The 7,189-nt window shown below is 34.2% G+C and overlaps 1 long non-coding RNA gene across 1 annotated transcript; it reads right to left on the minus strand.

The window, feature by feature from the left end:
* Positions 1-514: 514 nt before the first annotated feature.
* LOC140857819 (uncharacterized) lies at positions 515-4,673 on the minus strand. Its single transcript, XR_012141232.1, has 3 exons — positions 4,592-4,673; positions 4,139-4,289; positions 515-688 (listed from the first exon to the last, which is right to left on the minus strand). It is a non-coding gene; the product is annotated as an uncharacterized lncRNA (long non-coding RNA).
* Positions 4,674-7,189: the final 2,516 nt, after the last annotated feature.

A 7,189-nucleotide genomic window follows, 5' to 3' on the forward strand; every position in this document is an offset into this window, starting at 1 on the left:
TTTAATCTAGATCACATCTAATAAATTTATGATTAAAGATAGGTCTACATGAATTAGGACAACCTTTGGTAAGGGATAAACTTTACAGCAGGACAACCTTGCAGTTCATGATTAATCTAAAAATTTTAATTTTAAATTTAATAATCAGATTATAAATTAGATCTAATCTAAAAAATAATCTAAGCATATATAAATAATCATGTAATAAACAACCTGGCTTTGATACCAATTGAAGGAACAAGATCTAGGGTTTCAGGGTTAGATCTTAAAATTTTTTCAAGATCAGGCAGTGGAAGACTAAAATAAATCAAAATTTATTTTATAAAATTAGAGAATTCTTATATCTAAAATCTTATTATATGATTATTACATGGTATTAAATCAAAAATTAAAACATATAGAGAATGAACTACATGTTGATCATATCAATATGTTTCTATGCTACATCTAATGTATGTAATAAACAATAGATCAGATCTATTATCTTGCAAGTTAGACATTCTAACCTTGTTGATCTGGGCTTGAAAATGATGTTGTGAGCCACACATATGTCCGACCTTTAGGAGTCATCTACACGAGCCCATGAATCTCGATCAGAAGTCCTGCTCCAGAAAATCAGCGTAGTATGCTAGTACTGCGCTGATCCTTCTTCGATGGTTGATCAGGTGCCTCCTTCTTGATTTGGACTCTTCCAAAGATGAGAAGTAGGAGGAGGAGTTTTAGATCTGAGATGCTCTTAGAAAACTCAAGATGGAGGAAGGGAAGAGATGAACACAACAACCCTTGAAGAAGACCCTCTTCTTCTTCTCTTTGCTCTCTCTAGATACCTTATCTTGTATCTATTATATCTCTATACCCTAACCTTCTTTCTCTCTAATTTTTGGACACCCTAAAGAACTCCTTTTGATATATGTTTTACAAAAATTTCATAAAGAAATTTGTTTCATATAGAGAGATATGATAGAGTCCTTGTCTAGGTCAAATACCTAGTCAAGGTTTATCCAAACATGGCAAGGTAAGGGGTGCCCAACTCTTGGGCACCCCCACCTTCTTTTTGTATGTGGATCAATAGAAAGAGATGCCTATCAAGTTCCATAAATGCTACAAAAATCTCAAAAAAAATTTGAGTAAAATTGGTGCAAAAAGGAAAGAGTTTTGGATTTCTAAAACTCTATCTCATTGAATTTGAAATCCAAACTTATTCCTACTTTGATTTGATCCACAACCATCTTTCATGTAAGAAAAAAAAGAAGAAACCTTTTGGGCATGGTGAAGACTTGGGAGAGGATTTTTGTCACACAAAATAAGAGGGAATTGGCATGGAATAAGAGAGAGGGCGTGGGGGGCTTATGTGGCGCAAGGTAGAATCCTAGTCCTACTAGGATTCTATCTTATGACTTGTTTTAATTTGGTTTCTCAAATCAAATCAAACTAAAATTAGATCAACCTAATTAAAATAGATCTTAATCTAATTAATAATCTAATTTAATCATATTAAATTAGATTTAAATCTATTTTAATTTTTTAATCAAATTAGAAATTAGATTGACCCAAGTCCTAATTAAACTAGGACTAGTTTTTTTTTTGCACTTGGCTTATCCAATAAACCAATTGGACTTGATCCAATCAAGTCCAAACTAAATTTAATTAAATCATATTTAATTAGACTTAATCTCAACCCATTGGCTTAATTAAATTAAGTCAATTAGCAATCAAATTGCTAATCGATCCTCCTGCAACACTTGCACTAGGTTAAATATCAATCGTATTGATCGTTTAACCCTAGAATGATTCTTAATCATTGATCAACCATCTCGGATCATGAACTCTAATGTGTATGATCTCATAGGTCCGAACCTAAGTCGATAGCATAGGAATAAATTTTTGTACCAATCGAAGTGACCATCTAGCAATGGTACTCGACGGTCGGATAGGTCGAATGTGTAGAACAATATCCTTAGAATCCATGCGGATATAGTTTTCATATAATTCATCCCCTTGACCAAAATAATCATAGGATACCTCAGAGTTCAATTGTCAACTCTAATTAGGTTGTCCACATTGTATTTCAAAATATCAAGTCCATCTGATGGATTACCCTGGCTATGATTTTGCTAAATTAAAATACAGCGACTCATTCTTCTCCAACTCTTAGAGTGGTCAATCCCATCTCGATCACACTCTGACTTCGCAAGTACTTGACTATGCCCAGAAGCCTTCCGTCACTGAATTAAAAATTCAGTTAGTCCAGTACCAAAGCATAGTGAGTTGCTTGCAAGTCACTGAGGCAATCTCAGGTCTAAGAGACACTTATACCTATATCCCATCAGAGATATTCTCGACAGTAGAATACTCTGGAGTTGGTCACGTTCAATGATGATGTACCCTTATATCTCACCTATATGCCATATCAGTGTCTCCACACTCCTTGATTAAGAGGACAACCAACCCATATGGCCTACAGTGACCTATGTTCAATAGAAGCTGTCGTCCTTATTAATAGCCTATCATTTGGTCATGAATAATTTTAAGGACTAATCGATAAATCATTTCTTTATCGAACTTAAATAGTCTTAAGGACTTTATCATAACAACAGAGTTCATTAAAAGATAAAAACTTATGATGAAAATGCCAAAAATATATTTTATTTATTAATAAATTAATTACAATACTTGGTTGCTCAACCGTCAACAGCTTGACGATTGGCTTTTGCGATATATTTCCAAACAGGCTCACCTAACGGTTATTGTTCACACTCCTTAGTTAAGCCAGACCTACTATTCATAAGCAGGTGCAAAGCCATCATTAGGTCCCTCACCTAACAATTATTGAGCCCAATACCATCTTTACCCTGGAGCAACTCTTTCCTAATAGAGTAGTTGCATATTTCCAATGCAACTAAACCACTGTGACTAGCCGAGAACAATCAATGCTGGTAGCATGCCTGCACATCTACAATGGTGGAAGACCTTGGACTTAATATTTGTGAAGAGATTTGAGTTTAGGTCTCATCTAATCAGTCATCATATGACTGATGTAATTGGCATGGGCTAAATCAAACCGTCAAGTAACCATATTTGAGACTCAATCTTCCAAATCGATCAGATAAGTGGAGATTGGTGGGGGTCCTCTTGTTGCTTTTCTTAGAAATCAATAAATTATCAGATAAGTGAATGAAATTAATTAAATAATTATTTTTTAATTACTTATCTTAGACACCAATTGGATAATTGATCAGAATAAGTTATTTTAGGTGAATCAAATTCGGTTCATAGAGCTGAATTAGGTTCTTAGGTTAATTGATTCTACGTATGGGTGTCAACCGATTCAATCAACAATAATTATATAATTTTAAGCTCTATTGATCTCATCTTAATCAATATTTGACTCAATTTGATCAACAACTAAATCGATTTGGATCCAACATGATTAAATCAGAAAATCTTTGATGTAATCCAGTTACATGACCTAATTTGATCTACCCATGACCAATTCCTTATGCATAAACACTAATTTCAGATCTTAAATTAAAATTTTTAGATCTAAATTCTTTGCATAAAGAGTAAATTTTAATTTTAAAATAATTTCAGATCATACATAAAAATATGTATCATATACATAAACAATTTTAGATCATTAAAATAAATTTCAGCCCTAAACATACTTTCATATATCATATATATGAATCAAAACAGATCTCAAAATTTTTTTTAGATCTAAAAAATAAAACATATATCACATATATACTAAAAAAATTAGATCTAAAATTTTAATTTAATTAAAAATTTTAACATCGTTCTAGGATAACCATTCAACATAACAAGTTATGCCAGGGCAACCTCATGTCAGAACGATATCAAAACCTTTCAGATCTGAAATTTTTCTCTATAAATTTTAAATCTAAATCCTAATCTCATGCATATGACGTGGCTCTGATACCACTATTGAAGTTTTACGATTTCATGCATGCAAATTTTTCAAAACAAGTATGCAGCAGAATTTAAAACTTTTCAGATTAAATCAGATTTAATCTAAGCATGCATAAGATCAAATCTTCAAACCATAAATAGGATCATCATATGTGAGATAAGATTCAGATACAGAAATCAAATAGAAAAAAATAAGTTAAGAATATACCTTGACATGGATCAATCTTCACCACGAACTGAGGATCATGGATATCCTCTGAAGGTCCCTTGTAGCCACACAAGCGTTCGGCCTCTATGGGTATCCACACGAGACTCTAATCTAATCAAAAGCTTTTTGATCTCACCGAAGTGCTAGATCCCTGCAGAGATCGTATCTTGATAGTTAAAAATCTTTTTTTCTCTTAAGACACTCTTAGAGAAGAAGAAGAACATAGGAGGATCTTGATCTCTACGCTATCATGAGAAGAATCCTTTTTCTCTTTTCTTCCTAAAATCCATGCACCAAATCTCTACAATAGAGATATAAAAATTTTATCCAATATTTGGATAAAGAGAAGAGGAGACATCAATATCTAAACATGGACAAGAGATGGAGAAGAGGATGTCCTAACAACCAACTCTTGGTTGTGTAAGAAAGAAAGGATGTGGAGTAGCAAAATACCTCACGCCCATAGCCCTTTTCATCGTGGTCTCTCCCCTTGAATTTCTCCACACACGTCCTTTGACTTTTGGGTGTCATAACCTGATCACATCTCCACCCAAACCATCCCATAAGGTGATGTTTAAATAGGCCAATAGAGACTCCTAATTTGAATAGAAGATGAGAGTCCAAAACACCTAGGACTCTAACTTATTTTGTGCCACCCATAATCAGATCTCACGCCCAGGTTTCACATGGTAGAGAGGTGATTTAAGGAGCTCTTCTTACATGCTAAAAAGCAAAGGAAAGGTGGTGTCCAAGCCTGGTTGGCGTGCGCACAAAATCAAGGTGGCATGGGGCTCTCTTTTATGGTGCATGGAGGAGAAATTTAATCCACATGGGACTCTTTTTAGGTGGCTGTTTTAAATCAAATAAAATTCCAACCAATACTAATCATATTAGGACCAAATTAGATCCAAATAGATGGAGAACCAAATCTAATTTGGAGCCCAAACTATTTAGATTAGATGTCACCTAATTGGAGGAGTCCTAGTCCTTTTGGACTCTCCCTTGATGCTTGAGTCAAACTCAATTTAGTCCTAATCCAATTAGGATTTAGTGCAAACATAGAAATTTAGTCTAAATAGGAATTCATATATCTTAGTCTAATTAAGAATTGAGTCAAACCCAAATCCTAATTCAACTGAGACTAATCCTCTGATCCTATTCTGTTATCTTATAACCCAATTGACATTGATCAAATCAAACCCATATCAAGTCAAATTAAATCTAATTTAATTAGACTTGATACAAGCCCCATGACTCAATCATATTGAGTCAATTAGCAAACTAATTACTAATTAATTCTCCTATAATCCACTAACTCTTTAGCGAGTTATTTGATTGCAACTTTTGCATTGGATCAATCATCAATCAAATTGATAATCAAATCTTGTTACGATTCATAATCATAATTCAACCATCTGACAAGTCAAAAAATTTTTTTGTGTGTGATCCCATAGGTTCTATTCTATCTGGTAGTAAGATATATTGTGATCCCTATCACAATATCATTGAAACTCTTTTCAATAGATTGGAATAGTTCCAACTCTGCCCACTAAGGATCATCGATCATCAAGATGATGCTCGTGGGTCTCACAATCCACCAGTGACATCGAGCAGTATGTAGTGGCAACCCAGCAGAATAAAAGAAGATGAACCTTTAAGTGTACTTAACGCATGATACAGTCCCTCTATCGTGTCCCGATCAGATGGTAGGTTATGGATGAATCGTCAAACCTCATCATCGGTTATATGATAGATTCAATCAGCTTGAGTCAATATGTGATTTTTATAGAAATTTTTTTTCATTAATCACACTGCTTTGGTCATAGATTTAGAGACTCAGCTTCTTAAATCTCATAGGACTACTCCCTTATGCTAGGGTCGATAGATCCCATCTTAATGCACACCACACTCCTACAGCGGACCAACTATCGCCAACATCCACTACAATGGCTCATTAAGACCCATGTTGATGTGTCAGTCAAACTCCAGCAGCTTCACTGCGAGCAGTAGTATCATCTCAGATTAAAAGATCAGTCACACAACTGTAGCATCAAAAAAGTCACTAATGAGTAAGCAAACATCCATGTGACTTCTCGTGTTGGTCATGTTTAGTGCTAGTTGTTCTCTAACAACCATCTATACTCTCGCTCTAGTGTCTCTACACTGTAGACTCGAGATTCATCTATTCGAAAGAAATGATCCGTGCACTGATCTATCTGGATCAATCACCATCCCCATGATGATCCTATGATCAGGAGTAATTTAGGAATCAACCATCAATGACACATATCTCAAATTCTCAACTCTTTGAGAATATGTGTCATCATCTTGTTAATCTCTTGGATGATTCATGGATACATAAACATGAATGGTAAGATAAATACCTAATAAGTATAAAATCATATCCTAGAGGTATGATATTAGTCAGCCAAGACTGGCTTCTAGGGCATACATCAAACATTTGACCCATAACTTAATTTTCAATCAAGTTAGCTTATATGTTCAATCAAGTCAAATACTTCCAAATTGGACATGCAAACATAGATCAATACTTTTTTACAGTGTCTGACGCGTAACTCTATAGATTCAAACACTAAGTCGGTAGTACAAGAATCAACTTTTATACTAATCGAGATACCATCTAGTAATGGTTCTCGACATCCAGATAGATCAAATTATCGCAAAAAAATATTCCAGAATGCATGCATATGGTTATCGCATAATTCATCCTTTTGACCCTAAATGCTCTAGGATGGTCTCAAATTAACTATCAATAGAAATTGCTTTATCCACATTGTACTTCAACCTTTCAAATTCATCTCATGGATTACCCTGGCCAAGACTTTACTAAATTAAAATACAATGATACATCAGCTCCAATAATTCAGAGGGATCAATCCCATATTGATCGACACACATACTTTATAAGTACTTGACTGTATCTAATAGCCTTTTATCATTGCATTAAAAATCCAGATAATTTGGCACCAAAGACAGTGAGTTACTTGTAAGTCACTATAGTGATCTCAGGTCTGAGAGATACTTATATCC

Source organism: Elaeis guineensis, chromosome 5, assembly GCF_000442705.2.
Source record: "Elaeis guineensis isolate ETL-2024a chromosome 5, EG11, whole genome shotgun sequence".
Lineage (NCBI taxonomy): Eukaryota > Viridiplantae > Streptophyta > Magnoliopsida > Arecales > Arecaceae > Elaeis > Elaeis guineensis.